Genomic DNA, 15322 nt, shown 5'->3' on the forward strand with positions numbered 1-15322 from the left:
ACCTGCTAAAAATAATATGTTTCTTTCAAAGCTAGAGGAAGCAGAGAACTTAAAGTACACTTTCAAAATGTTTGCATATTTGCTGATCTAAAGGAAGAAAGGATCCAGGTTGCCTAAGAAATGGATTATTCAGAGGAATAATGTAAAATTCTTTCCCAGTAGGTGCTGCTTGTGGTAACAGGGGAGTCAGAGCCCTGTGTTTAATTTCCCCAGACAGCTGTGCAGACCCAAACTATGTCAAAGACACTGCTTCAGGGAGTGCTACATCAGGCACAGGTGGCTGTTTGCTAAACCAAGTCTCTCTGCTATTTTCCACAGCAATCTGATCCTTCCCTTTGATTTTTTTATGAAAGTGTAACACAGGTCCAGTGAGGCAAGAAAGGGTTAAGAAGAAAATGTGGTCTTCATACTTTTTTGATTTTGTGAGCATGAATCTCTTTCATGGAGCAGCTGTCAAGTCAGCCAACGAAACAGGTCTGCTTAGGTCTCCTGACAATACCAGCTGCTGTTGTTCATGTATCCTCAGTGACAGCAGCAAGATGAAAATCGAAATGAATCGCTCTACAAATGAGACACTTCTCTGCTTTGACTTTCCAAATGTGACAGTGTTGTTTGTTTTTTCAGTCAGCAACAGTTAGAGATGTTAGAAGGCTCTGGTGTCAGGAAGTTGCTCAGGGGCAGTTTCGAAAATTTAAAAATAAAAGGAGGGAGAAATCTGCATAACAGTTGCTTGCATAATAATGTTTGAATTTCTGTCCATTAGTACTGCTGCCACAAAACTGAACAGCAAAATATTCCTGGCCAAACAAACAACTGCAGGCTTTGAGCAGCAACTGTGAACGTTTCACATCTCACTACAAAGTATTTATTCATTATCCTTGCTGTGCTAGGGGTGCAAAATGCAGCTTCTGGCCACAGAAACCACTGCTCAGCCCCGTGGAGGGGCTGCAAAGCACAGATCCTTTCCCTTCTGTCCTAGCAGGAGAATGTTTGTGGATTACACATGACATTGTTCAGATTTTAACCATTGTTTCTCTTCAATAAGAGTTTGAAATAGGAATATTTGCCCTCCTATGCAAAGGGCTGAAATCACCCTCCAAACAAGCATCTGCAGTGTCTGTGAAATAATATTTCTCCCCAGCTTGTACCAGAAGAACCTAAGGCACAAAGTGTGCACTGAAACCCATCACTTCTCTATTATTTTGTGCAATACACAGCAAGAAACAAAAACTAAACTTGTAAAAGGCTGAATTTTATAACAGTTGCATTAAAACTCATGAGCCATATCGAAACAAACACTGAAATATATTTTTGCACATCCAAATTAAACTTTCCTTTTAAAATTCATCTTCATTGTGTCATTCTTCTCCTAATGTAACACCAATACAATGCCTATTACAAGAAGCACAATCCAGCTTCTGGATTTCCCCACAATTCCAAAATTAAAATAAAAGAAATTCTATCCCTCCTTCCCCCCAAAAAAATCCAAAACAAAAACAACAACAACAACAACAAAAAAAAAAACACAAAAAAAAATGGAGAAGGCTTTTAAAAATGCATTATGTATTTATTTGGCTTCAAAGGACCATAGACCTCACAGACTTCTCCCCATGGTGGTTACAGAAATGCCTCTTACAGTAAATCAGCTCAGGCAGTAGTGTGGCAGCACAAGGAGAAATGCCTCTCACATCAGGATGGTTTTGGAGTGTATTCAGGGATTTCACAGTTACAAATCTCCCAAATCTCCAGGAACTTTTAGAAGTTTTCTGTAAATCCACCGAGTGAAAAATCTGTTCTTGGTCCATGGATATTTCTCCAAAGCCCATCCTGGTCAAACAATCAACTTTCAAACTTCCTGCTCTGTCAAACAAAATTTATTTTAGGGAAGAACCTCCCAAAATCCCTGGGTTTGCAGGTGCCAGCAGGGGCCAACAGAGCCCAATTCTCTTTTAATAATTAATATCAGTACTATGTGCTAATAACACTTCCAATCTGAGAGGCTCAAAGTGATTTGCAAATACTAATTAAGCCTCCAAACATGTTGTGAGTGTCCCCACATTACCAATGAAGGAAAAAAAAACTCATCTGGTCACTTTATACAGAAAATCTGTGGGATTTGTCAAGAAAGAGTGTCAAGAGCCCCACAATTCCAGTTTTGTACTGCCAGCACAAAGCCATCTTGTGCTCCTGGGGTTTTATTAACTTCAACTATTTTCAGATTATACAATATTTTCTTGAACCATGTGGGTAGATAACACCAGAAATTCTCCATCATGAACTATTTGTTGATGAGAACCAGATTATTTTGCATCTGGTCTTCTCTGAAGCTGAGGAGGACGTGAAGATGAGCACCATGGCCCTGCAGTTCCAGCACTGCCTTGTGAGATCTTGTCATTTAGCTGCTAAATTTGGAACTATTCCTTAAAACTGTCCTCTGAATCTCTAGTTGGGCTGCTTTTTTAACTCTCTTTTTGTTTTCCCCACAAATTAAGTGATACAGCAGATTAAAAATATAGCTGGGGAAGGGGAAGAGGCAATTTTTTTGTTTAACAGGTGTGTGTTCTGTTGAGCCAGTGCCATTGCTGCTAGTAAAGGGACAGTGGTGGTGACAGAGATTTGCATTTTGATCTCCTTGTTGAAAGGTGCTCACATATGACCCTCTGCTCTCACTGAAAACAATTTCTTTGCACCTCTAAGTGGGAGGTGAGCCAGTCCAAACTTGGGACACAGAAAAACTCAGATCAGAAACAAACAGAATAGTCAATTAGACAAAATCTTCATCAATGATTGATGATGGTGCTGGTAGCATGCTTTCTCTTCGTTTTAGTCCTGATGCTGGTGCATCACAAACCTCCCTCAGTCCATCAGTGGAGAGTGCCAGAACCCAGAAATATTAAGTATTTGGTTTAGGCACTCTGAATTCGTGTACAAACAAGCATGAGGTGGCTCAGTTAGCAGGACTGCACTCCCAAAGATGTACCAAGCAATCCTGAAGTGCAGGGAAAGGCTTTCAGTGCTGATCAATCATTTCTCATCCCTTCCCAAAGGAAGCAGAGCTGGTGCCACCTGGCACAGGACCAGCACTCCCAGTACGAGGCTGCTTGATAAGTAATGCAACAGAATTTAATTCTGGCATTTCTGGCATCGCTCAGCTGAAGACAAGAGCAAGTAGGAACTTCCTTGGCTGCTAGCAACAGAAGTTTCCCTCCTCCAGGGCAAGCCCTGCCACAGGGACAGCCTTGTCAAATGAGCATGTAAACCACTACAGATTTCAACCTACTGATATCAGGCCATTGCTTCCCCCTTCTGATGTTTTCTGTGTACCTTCTCTTTTCTAACTCTTCCAGAGCAGTATTTTATTTCTTCCAGAGTTCTATGTTTTTTTAAGCCTCCAGTATTCCCCACCAGTACATCTGGTCCTTTTCCATCTGACCACTCCATCTGAAAAGTCACCCCAGCCTTGGAATATCTCTGCACTCCCCCAACAGCCAGAGCAGCAGGGCCAGAAATTATAAATTACTCTGTTGTGCCCCAAAACTGGCAGCTCAGGCTGCTTGCTGATGCATTAATCTACAGAGAACGCTCCTGTCTTGGCCATCCATGTGCCAGGCTGGAGCTGAGGTGAAAGAGCAAGCCTGGCCTTTTACTGGGCTCAGTCCAGGAGACCAAAGGGAACACCCCAAGGACGTCAGGTCTGCCAGCTTGCCCTGCTCTAGGATATCAGTGGGTCTTTTCATAGCATTTTAAATGGAAAAATAAGCTGCTCTGGCACAACTGAGCTGGGTTTGGGGCCGCAAAAAGCAAGAAATTTTCACATCTGTCAGATTAATTTAAATGAGGTTGGTTAGTCAGAGCAGTTCAGTGGTTTGGAAAGTAAAAATAAGTCCTCCAGAGATGAGTGGGGCCTCAGGGAAATCGATGGTAAACAGACTTACCAGCAGGCTATGCAATTTACTGCAACATATTAATCCATGAGTGTGAGTGCCACGTGTGTATTTGTGTGTCTGTAATTTGTATGTGCACACACACATTCACAAATCAAACTCTAGAGAAAGAGCAAGGGGTCTTTTGTCCCTTAATTCATCAGAGCTGGGTGGATTTGATCAGCAGGTGGATAAATCACAGCCTCCTTCATTTGCTCAGGTGCCACCACAGACTTGGGGCAGTGTCCTGGACAGGGGCTGGGTGGCAGTGCCCTACTCACAGGCAAGAACTGGTATTTGCTGTCCTGAATTTCCTGCTCTGGCTCCCTTTGCTCATTGAAGGAATCCTTCTTGCTACAGTGCAGCTTAACAGTTTTCCCCTCACCTTAATGTATATGTGTATATATATATAATGTGTATATATATGTGTGTATATATATAATGTGTTTCCCCTCACATAGGTATATGTTTGAAGAATCCATATAATAAATATTATATTTTATGTTGTATTTGACCAACACCAGAAAAGATGTAACACTGACTGTTTCCCAGGATTTTAGAGTATTGCTTTGGAAGCCCAGGAAACTCAGGATGATTTCCTTTTACTTCTACCTGAGCATTTATTTTTCAGCCTGAGTCCTGTTTGACTGGCTTTTCTGAATGTAGCACCATAAAGAAGCACAGATTTCCAGGATTAGAGAAAGTGGGTTCACTGCACAGTTCAAGCATCAGCTGTTGATCTTTGTTCCTGTACTTTGTCATAGTATTACTGCAGCCCCTAAATAACACAGGGCTGAATTGCCAAACTAAAAACACATCATTTGTACAGATTCTCTGTGACAAAAATAGCAGGACCCAGATTATGGGGTAATTCAGCTTCTGGTGCTGCATGGTGTAGATCAAGCACCAGATTGTAATCTTTTTTAAGACCAGCATGAATAACCAGATAGAAACTGGGGATCAGAACCTGCCTCATGAAGTGCACAGAGCTGTCCCTGCCCATTTTCTCTGCAAGGGTGGGGCAGGATGTGTGCTAGGGAAGGTCTCACCTGAGGCACAGCCTGGCTCTTGCACAGCTCCAAAAGGGCCTTCCTTCCCATTATCAGAGACTCTGACAAGGGCTGAAATGGCCCAGAAAGAATTAAGTTTGAAATAGTTAAAAAATGGGGTTACAAATTTTGTATGTTACAGAAAATCAAACACCCAGAGTAAGTGAATCCTGTATTATTTGGAAGTAAAATGCACATGAAGGTCTCACTGGCCAGTACATGGTGACAAGCACATTTTCTAAAGCCATCCTGACATTCCAGTGTGTCCTGTGCAATCCCAGCCTCTGTGCTCAGTGCAGGTGGAACCTCACTTCATAAGAGAGATTCCCATCCTACTTTCGTTAAAGATACATGAAAGACTTAGCAAATTCAGGATTTCCCTGAAAACATGGTCCTGTGATTTATTTCAGGTATGATTTTTGGTCCTGTGATATATTTCAGGTATGATTTTTGGTCCTGTGATATATTTCAAGTATGATTTTTGGTCCTGTGATATATTTCAGGTGTGATTTTTGGTCCTGTGATATATTTCAGGTATGATTTTTGGTCCTGTGATTTATTTCAAGTATGATTTTTGGTCCTGTGATTTATTTCAGGTATGATTTTTGGTCCTGTGATATATTTCAGGTATGATTTCATTTTTAAAAATGGAAGAATTAATGGTATAGACAGAATATATAAGGCAAAAAGTTTCTGACAGTGCAAGAAGGGAGCTTTGAGTACACAGAAGATCAGGAGTCATCACTTTTTTTGTTACTCAGGTTTGAAATTGCTATTGATTTACTCTGTTTTTGATAAAGACCATGTAAACTGAGTTGTAGTACATAACCTCTAAATAAGCTCCTGCCTGGAAGTGTGCTGGAATACATCTTGCTCATGGTCCCTACCTCTTCACCAGGGAAATTTTTCTGTGAATATTTGTTTAGAAAGTTGTTCTGCCAGGAGCTGGCTTTTGGTCACATGCTGCATGCAACATTTTCACACAATAAATTTAAGAGAAGGTAATCTCATTATGCAATTGTTCTTGTGAACATTAGGCAAGCTATTAAAATTTGATGTGATCGTTTATCACAAGCATAGTTATTACAAATACTAATAAAACAGATGTGATTATAGTTTACAAGTCAGTGCTACATGGCTGGATGAGATCTTGGCAATTGTTTGTCACACTTGGCTTAGAATTAATTTTTATTAAATAATATTATAAATGCATCATTTTGGTTTTTTCACTATGCTCCCAGGTGGATGTTTGTCTTTTAGTAGCTCACTGTTTAAGTTCTCTAAGTAACTTCTAATATTAAAAAGGGTAAACTATCAAATAATGCCAAATAGTTGCCATTGTCAAACCCAGTTTGATACAAAGAATTGGTTGTGAGTTTTTCAGAGTGCAGGACACGTTGTACAAGTTAACCAGCTTTATAACAAAATGTTCCTTCTGGCTTGATGCTAGAAAATATTGTTTCTGAAAGGAGATTATTTATTTATTCAGAAAAAAACGCAGCAGTCCTACCATATGGTTTCATGTCAGACATGCAGTGTCAGTCAGGCATGCTCTGTTAGCCAAGACCATTTGCCTGCCCTGTGTCATCTGTAAAAATCTCTGTGTTCTGTGTTTACCTTTTAGACACATGTATTTGCTAAAATCCAAATGCTGAATAAATGAGTAACAAGTGAGATTTTGTGCAAGCAGGAAGAGAAGGTGGAGTGTCTGAGCATCAGCCTGGGACACATGATTGACAGTTAATAATTTCCAACCTAGTGATCTATAGATAAGACTATTTTTGCTTTCACCTTAATACCAGGTTATATGCAGATGGCAGCAAAAATACCTCTTGTACAGTCATTTACAGTGACTCTTGCACTCAGCTGATCCAATAGCTTTATTCAGCAGATACTATCAAAAATATGCAGCTAAATAGCAGTACTTCAGAAATTACCAGAATTAGTTTCTAAGGCCCAAATGTTACCTTTAATAAACTATAAAGCAGAAACATTATCATGGTCAAGAGTAGGCTAATTCATTAAATTTAGGATTTCGACTCCTTGGTGACACCTCCAGCATTTTCCTACCCTACCTCTTCTACCTGGTTCCAAAAAAAGTTGCAATGTGCAAAATGTGAAGGTTCTTGAATGATGTCCTTAAAACAAGAATAGAGATGAGCCCAAATACCAGGCAGATGGAAAATTAAATTTTAGGGTATATGAAAATACCCCCACCTTTGAGTTTCTGGGATAAAATGGAACAGACACCTCTCAGTTTGGGGCTGTCTTTGAGAGAGCTGAATTCATCTCACTGCTTAATCCAAGGAGAGGAGAAACAGAGCAATTTATCAAAAGCTTAAAACAGCATTTTCATCCTGCTGCTCTCCACTCACACAGAAAAATGAGAGTGGTGAAGAGGAACCACAGATAGGACTGAGCTCAAGGTTTCCAGGGAGAGGAACAAAAGTGGGCTCTGTCCTTGACTGCTGCAGCACCAGGGCTCCCACCCTTCCTCTCCTGCCCTGCCTGCCCTGCCAGCCCCTCCAGAGCTCACAAGCTCTGCTCAGAAACACAGCAGAGGTGAAGTGCTGAAATCCATAATCTTGAGGCAAACAGGTAATGCTGGGCCTCCCCAGAGTTTCTGTCAGGACAAATCAATTATCAGCTTTTACACCTTAGATGAGTTTGAAGTTTTTAGCCAAGGTTTTTCCTAATTTTAATTACCTCAGGAGATAGAACTGGGGTAGGTAAGCTGCTGCTTTCACTTACCACAAACACTGGAAAACCCAGGTTTTTATTTGACCCCAAATGACAACTTTAGGAGGAGAGACAGCCAGAAGGCTCTCTGGCCTCACAAGTGTGGCAATCATTTGGAATAACTAAGAGCCTATCCTGGTACCAAATTAAATACAACAGAAGGTTCAGCCTGAATTTTGCACATCTCTGTCAGCCACACATTCTGACTCAAATGCTGTTTAATTCTTTCTGTAGAGAGGAAACTGTTGAGTTTGAGAGCAGCACCTACACTCAAGTGACCTTGTAAGACAAGTTCAGCCTGAATATTCACACCCTTAAAAACCAGACAGGGGGTTGAGAAGACTGACCAATCTCTTATCAAGGTGTTATTCATTACCAAACACATTAAAATATGTTTTGTTGACTACCTAGGATGGAGTATGCAGCACACTTCCCTAGAAAAAGCCACAAACAGATATTTGCATCATTTCCAAACCTGCCCATTTTGCATTCATCCAGCAGAGCTTGAGGAGACCCTTTTGGGCACTGCCCTCCCCCAGTGCTCCCAGTTTGTGCATTAAGTGACCCCCAGTCAGCTGGGGACAGCCACACCTGGCTGGGTGCCCTCCTGAGCTGCCATGTCCCTCCTTCACAGCCAGCACTGCCAAAGTGCTTGGAAATGCACAGGGATGGGGCAGGAAGAAGGGAAGGCTTCAGCTTTATGGAAATGTTATGAAAAGCTCCTCTAAAATTGCTTCTGGGGTAGTGAAAAAGGAAAGGGGAAGTGAGTATTGTTAACAAAACAGAGCCCCTTGAGACATATTTTATTTGCTAAGCAATGTACACAAAAACCAGATTAATTAAAGTTACATTCATATATTTTAAACAGCCTTAAATTATTCATTTCCATTTTAAAAATATATGCAAGCACAGTTTCTTCAGCAATAAATTTTTAAGGTGGTGGGACATTTTACATCATACTGTTCTCTGGAGACTTTTCCTTCCATCTTGGATTGTTCATGAAGCCAGGAACAGTGGAATAGGAAGGACTGGACAATATTAAGCAAGGCATTTCTGGATCTGGACTCCCTGGGCACAAACAGCAGGAGCAGCTGAAGTGGAAGGAGGGAGCTGGAGGCTCGATGTGCTGCTGAGCAGGGCTCCTAAAGCAGGGCCAGAATCAGGTGCTCATCCACAGGGATGCCCACAGCAGCTTTTCCACCACAGGCAGCTGCTGCAGGCTCCCTCTCTGTAGGGTACAGGGGCCCGACACAAAGTTTTTTTGCCAAAAGCAGAGAATTCAAATTCTCCTGCTCTGCTGCTGTGAGCCCTGAGTGAGCCCTCCAAACCCAGGTGTTGAGCTTCCCTCGCTGCCACCCTGCAGAGCAAGGTGATGTCTCCACTGCTCCCCTGAGACACTGAACCAGTGCTGAGCAGAACTTCCCCACATAAACATTTCCTACAGTCTCTGTGGACAAACCAAGTCATCCTTTCACAGGACAGCATCACTTTCCATTCTAAAAGTGTACAAAGCAAGTGGATAAATAGACCAGCAAGGCACAGATTTGCACAGAATTTTTAATTCGATGCTTTACTTTTCAAGCTGCAGATTGAGGAGATAAACAGAAAAGTCTTCATAGGCTGAGATTTAAGTCACCAAGTTCTGGTAATTTTTTCTCAAAAATGGGGGACAGTAAAAAGTATCTAACCTGCCCCTCCCCAACTCCACAGAGTGAGCAGAATGTCAGAATTGGTGCTTGAGGTGAAGAACAGCCACTGAAGCTGAAGCTTGCAAGTTTTTGACAATTAAAGCTCTACCCTGCTGTCCTTCAGTGAAGTTGATGGGAGGTTTGCCTGAAATTGGTTTTGTGAAGCCAACAATGTGAGACTGCCATGAATATTTTAAAGTAAAGGAGTTGGAATACTCTAATGATCTTATGTAAATCTAGTCTAAGAAATTCATTGGTAATTTTTTTGAATGGGTCATTAAGCAGGGGAGAAAAGGTTGGAATGCAGCCTGAAAAGGAGAACATTTTCAAAAGCCAAAATACTCCCCAAATGCTTCAGAACCATCCAATTAATCTAGCTTGGGGAAGCCAAAGGAGAACAAAGTGACAGAGCATCAAATGCATGAGTAACTGTAGGCAGGTGCTCCAGTTTGTCAGGAGACAGCAGGAAGTCAGTAATGCACAGTTACCATGCTTAAATGCTGGATTTGAACCTTATATACATTAAAAAATGCCTGTGATTTAGCATTTTGCTCCTTATCATTAGTGCTAAAAACAGAAGTCCTGCAAAAATTCCAGATTAAGAAGAGCAGGAAGCATGGTGGTGCTACTGCTGGTGAGAGTGCCAGCACCTCGTGGTACTCTGGCTCTCCTAAAGCCTCACCACTGCACATTCTGCTGCAGGACACTTGTTTGATTAGCTGTTCAACTAATTCTTTTTATTTTATTTTTTCTGTGAAACAACACAAATATTTCTTAAGAAACTGATTTTTTGAAAAAAAATTCCCTTGGCAGCTGAAGGACTTTTAATGCTTGATTTCCTTAGTCTTTGTGTGAATGTATACTATTATTTGGAATGTGGGAAAAGCGTATTTGTGAGCATTTTTGGTGAAGAAGTGATTGGGGTAAGGCTGTTTGTGCACTGTAGACAGTTTCACAGCCTCACTCATTAAATCCCATCAGTTTTCTGCTGGCTTTTCTCCTGAAGATTGATTCCACAAGCAGCACTGGGTCTGCAGCACCTATGGCACATCAGCACACACTTACATGTATTTGGGATGTTGAAATAAAGATATTCTCACTCAGCTCATGCCCAGGGAAAGGACTTTTCCCCAGGGGAGGGTCTGGCTGAGCTGTACCCAGAACCTGGAGTGCTGTCCAGGTCTTGTAGCAGGTTCTCTCTCGGGTTCATGAGTTTTGAGTTAAGGATTGCTGGCATCTTGTGACCAGCTTTCATTTGGATTGCTTGTTCAGGGAGACAGAAGGCATCACTAACCAGCACACATTTAGATCATACACAATATCATTTTTTCTCTAATTCCTGCTGTAAAAGTTCTGTTCCAATCTGATCCTCATGGTCACAGCACAATGACCAAATTCCTGGCAACCTGCAGGACACCTTCTTTTACCTCTCTGAGGTAAAAAGGATCCCTTGTCTTTGTGTGGAGGCAGGGAACTGAAGTTCTCTCAGGGTGACTGTCCCCACTGAGGCTGCAGAAATTGAGGAGCCCTCCCTCTGTATTTCCAAGGCTTGGCAAATTTTCAAATGATGCAGCCATCGAAAATACTCAGGTCATTAGAATGGCTCAGCAGTTATTAGATATGCAAATACCTGAATTAGCTTCAGAGGGGTATTTGGGAAAATTATCCTAGTATTAATGCCAAATAAATTTTTTATGAGGAGAAAAAAAATCAAGTTTTCATGGTTTTACCTAGAGGTAATGCTGATGGCAGCAATTCTGGGAAAAGACAAGTTTGGGTTTTTGTGTCAAACACATCCTCACAAATTACTGAGGCTATATATATAATAAATATATATTGTTTGGCTTGTTTTGTAAGCAAATGATGACCCACTGAAATGAGCCATGCAATACACAGAAAAGATCCAGGGCCATTCCAGTGAGTCAATAGAACAAGGACAATGCCAAGTACAAACAGAGGTGAAGTTTGGAAAAAACTGTGGTAGTGAAACCTCCTGCAAATAGCTAATCCAGATGATTAAACAAGAAAATCACTAAGACAGATGTCATCCCTAGTAATATACTTAGTGACTTCAAAAAGAACTCAGAAGTTGGTGTTGGTGTGCTGGAGAAAGAATCAATTGCCAAAGATGTGTTCATCATAGACAAAGGTATTTAGATTGCTTTTAGGGAGAATTAAGAGACCTGGACCATTCAGAAAAGAGAATAAAAAACTATTTTGTTGATAAAATAACTAAAATTGGCCAGAAGAATTTTACATAAACCACTGGTTATGGGTCAGGCACTCAGGAATGTCTTTCTCTGTGCTCCAGATTGAGGAAGCCAAATTCCTCTCTGTTTTTCCTCCTGATACCAAGTGTCTGCTTTGGCCTCTGTTAGAGACTATCCCCTAAATGAGGCTCATAAAGCAAAATAACCCTTCCCTTCCAAACATCAAAAAGTAAATTTGCAATGGAGATGGAAGCTGAGTACCAAAAGGCTTGGTGTAAACACATCTCACATTTCCTACATAAACTCCACACTTGAAAATACCACACTGATTAGGAAGCTCATAGTTTTGCATTCCACGAAGCATCAGAAGTGTTGCTTTCATTCTTATTAGGAATTAAGAAGTAAAATATAATTCTCTGTACTATTGATAGGGTTGGAAAGTGTTGCCAATATTTAGACATTACAATAATCTCCCTTTCACAGCCCTTGAAGGAGGGAAGCATTTTGCATATTTATAAACTGGTTCATTAATGTTCCCTTCCCTCCCATGTTGAGTTACACAGAGAATGAAGAGGAGCACAGAAATTCACCTAGGGCCAAGGTATCATTGATCATGATCATAACATTCCAGTGACAGCTGCTTACATTTACTGCTGCACTAAATATTAATAAGGGTTAACTCTAAGTTCTTGGCATTATTATAGAAAGAAATTGGATTTCACATTTCTGTGTAAATTCCACCTTTTCATCCTGTAAATATCAGTGCACGTTAAATATTTGAATTTTCACTGTATTAAAGGTTCTAAAGTTCAATGGTAATTAGTGCAATCAGGTGCCAAATGATTCAATTCCCAGGAGAGCAGTATTACAGAAGGAACTATGGCAAAACTTCAGGGACTGAATCTATAGTATAATTACTATAAACCTCACATTTTTAGCATAATAGAGTACTTACATCATTTGTTCTGAGGATTTTGCAAAGCATTACCTATAAAAAAATTTGAATCACCTTAATTTGACAAAAATAAGAGTTAAATTATCTTATAATGCCGATGTTAATGTTTGACAGAGAACACAAATTACTTTAGGAAAATGCCTATTTAGTTGGGTAGATGTTTCTGCAGCACAACCCAGAAATCAAAATTATATAAATCTAAGTGCTGTCTAATGTTCCCCAATATTTACTCTAAGTCTCATTTTCCTCCCACCACAATCATTTCTGTTTCACAGGTTTGATACTGAACCCACTATCAGTGAGAGGTGGTACCTCAGAACTGAGAGCACACATATCTGTCATCAAAGAAAACTAACTAAGCTGTACACAACAATTAGCAGCCATCAATTCAAAAGTTTAGATTCTTGATTCTGGAAAACCTGATAAAATAGTTGTGATTTCACTCCCTTGAACAGCACTAAGGGATCACTGAGAAAACATAGTTAAGACCTTGCATATAGGGAATGATGTTTTTCTGGAGATCATTTGATTCCAAAGGTAAATTCAAAGATCCCTGGCGCCTATGTCTTATTAAAAAAAAATCTCCAAAGATAACATTTTAATTAAAGCAATATAATTGCCTTGAATACACAATTTTCTCTCTGTCCCTTGGTCTGTTCAGCCTGGCCTTAGGTAACAGGAGCAGTTTTGTGAGCACCAGCATTAATGAAATCCTTGTTTCCTACAGATTTGTGTGTTTTCATTGACAGAAAAACTGGGCTGGTCAGGCTGAAGCTTTTCTAGCAGTCTGAACATTTTTTAAGTCATTTTGTCTTGCAATTTCTTGCACACTGTCTGGCATGAGAGTTCACCCTGAGCAGAGGCGTTTGCTGGGCTTTCTCACCCAGGTGCCAACCCCACAAAGATTCAGAGAGTGCAATTCTTGCTGAGATCCCTCCTGCTCCTTCTGCCTGATCCTGGCTGCTGGGTTCAACACCTGGGAGAGGAAGGATGGACCTACACTTGTACAAAACTTGTGTAAGTCTTTTCTCCACATAAACCAACTTGTTTCTAGAAGAAACGTGTGGCCCATGCCTGCAGTGACCGCAGGGCTGGGAGAGCAGGGACACTGCAGCTGCTGTCAGTGCTGTGCCTGGGAACACAGAAGTGGCTCTTCTCTCTTCCCCACTCCCTTCTTGCTTGGTCCTTCAGCCTCGTGGGGGTTGCTCCCTGTGGGAATCAATGAAACTCTGAACCTTCTCACTGCAAAACACTTTGGAGTTCAGCCACTCCCCCCAAGGAGCCTCAAAGGGAGAATGATGACAGCTACACCAGCTACACTGATGTGATACTATAATAAATATATTATTTTATAAAAAATATATATTAATAGATATTAAATAATCACCTACTCTAAATGACACTGCAGCATGCACCCAGTGCACCACGTAGGTGTTTTGCCCAGCTGAGGCAGCTGACTGTGCCTGACTAAGGCTGATCAGTGCTTAAACAAGCCTGGAAATGTCAGGTCTGTCAGGAGCTGCATTTTCTATGTTTCACACAACATTCATAGAATCACAGAATATGCTGAGCTGGAAGGGACCCATCAGAGCCATCCAGACCAACTCCTGGCCCTGCACAGACCCCCCAACAATCCCAGCCTGGGCATCCCTGGGAGTGCCCAAACCTGGAGCTCTGGCAGCCTCAGGGTCCTGCCCATTCCCTGTGGAGCCTGTTCAGTGTCCCAGCACTCTCTGGGAGAAGAACTTTTTCCTGAGATCCAACCTAAACCTCTCCTGGCACAGCTCCAGACATTTCCTGAGGTCCTGTCCCTGGTCAGGAGAGTGAAGAGGTCAGAGCTGCCCCTTTGTGAGGATGTTGAAGACCCCAGTGAGGTCTGACCTCAGTCTCCTCCAGGCTGAACACACCAAGTGTCCTCAGCTGCTCCTCATTGAGGGCTTCCCTTCCAGACCCTTCCCCATCCTCGTGGCCTCCTCTGGGCACTGTGCAATGGTTTCATGTCTTTTTAATGCTGTGGTGCCCAAAACTGCCCCCAGCCCAGAGCAGAGCGGAACAATCCCTCCCTGGCCCGGCTGGCAGTGCTGGGCCTGATGCCCCAGGACAGGGATGTCCCTCCTGGCTGCCAGGGCCCTGCTGGCTCAGATCCAGCTCCACTGAGCAGGACCCCCAGGCCCCTTCCTGCAGCTGCTCTCCAGCCTCTCATTGCCCAGTGCCAGGTGCAGAATCCAGCACTGCCCTGCTCAGCTTCACACGCTGGGGATTGCCCATCTCTCTCCTTTGTCTGGGTCTCTCTGCAGGGCCTCTCTGCCCTCAGAGGAGCCACCAGCTCCTCCTAATTCAGTGTCAGCAGCAAACTTCCTCCGTGCTCCCCGGAGCCCCGGGTCCCAGTCATTAATGAAGGTGTTGAAAGCACAGGGCTGAGGATGGAGCCCTGCAGAGCCCAGTGCTGCCAGGCCCCAGGCTGGTGTCACCCCAGGCACTGTCACCCCCTGTGCCCGACCCGTGAGGCAGCTGCTCACCCAGCCCACCATGTGTTTATCCAGCTGAATGCTGGGCATTTTGTCCAGAAGGATCCTGGGAGAGATGGTATCAAATCTTTGCTGAAGCCCACAAAGATTCCATCAGCTGGCTCCCCTTGGTCAGCCAGGGTTACCCTGCTGCAGGAGATGAGGTTTGACAAGCAGCACTTTCCCCTCCTGAAGCCGTGCTGGCTGTGACCGATGGCTGTGTGGTCCTGGCAGATCCTCAACACCTCCCA

The 15322-nt window shown here is 42.4% G+C and overlaps 1 protein-coding gene across 3 annotated transcripts in view; it reads left to right on the top strand.

The window, feature by feature from the left end:
• The window catches only part of CHST8 (carbohydrate sulfotransferase 8), a 176155-nt gene that overhangs the window by 70732 nt on the left and 90101 nt on the right, over positions 1-15322 (top strand). Inside the window, exon 2 of one of the 3 annotated variants that reach the window (XM_088062296.1) lies at positions 13452-13581. The exons of the other annotated variants lie outside the window; for them this stretch is intronic. The gene's annotated coding sequence lies outside the window, so the exon portion shown is untranslated. The remainder of the gene's footprint in view (positions 1-13451; positions 13582-15322) is intronic. 3 annotated transcript variants of the gene reach the window in all.

The sequence above is a fragment of the Pseudopodoces humilis genome, chromosome 14 (genome assembly GCF_049639895.1).
Source record: "Pseudopodoces humilis isolate 2021_Gansu_Grassland_sample_001 chromosome 14, ASM4963989v1, whole genome shotgun sequence".
Lineage (NCBI taxonomy): Eukaryota > Metazoa > Chordata > Aves > Passeriformes > Paridae > Pseudopodoces > Pseudopodoces humilis.